Source organism: Peromyscus leucopus, chromosome X (genome assembly GCF_004664715.2).
Source record: "Peromyscus leucopus breed LL Stock chromosome X, UCI_PerLeu_2.1, whole genome shotgun sequence".
NCBI lineage: Eukaryota > Metazoa > Chordata > Mammalia > Rodentia > Cricetidae > Peromyscus > Peromyscus leucopus.
In genome coordinates this window covers 89,772,878-89,773,277 of record NC_051083.1, presented here as the reverse complement: position 1 = coordinate 89,773,277, position 400 = coordinate 89,772,878, and positions in this window count along the sequence as shown.

Below are 400 nucleotides of genomic sequence, written 5' to 3'. Positions count from 1 at the left end.
GTCTTGGTTTTCTTCAAAGAAAAGCAGCAATGTACAGAGTTTTCTTCTCTTACATTTTCTTTTTAAATGGGGTGTTTAACTGACATAATTCAGTTATCAGAGTTTCCCTTTAAACCCTGGAAGTACCCCAAGGTATATCTGAGGCATAATGTGAACTAAGACAAATATAAGAAAGCATGATAGGAAAAAACAGAATAATCCCACTTTCTAACACCAAAATGTCATATTAGCAAGTATTAAAGTTTAGTGAAATATATGATTTTCTTAGATATACAAAAACAGACATCCTGGTTACGGTTGGAATATACAATAAAGAAAAGTTTCAACGGTGAATATGAACACTGCCAAATTCTCATGCTACGTGAGGAAGCAGACAGTCGGTCCTACTTGTGCCTGTGGT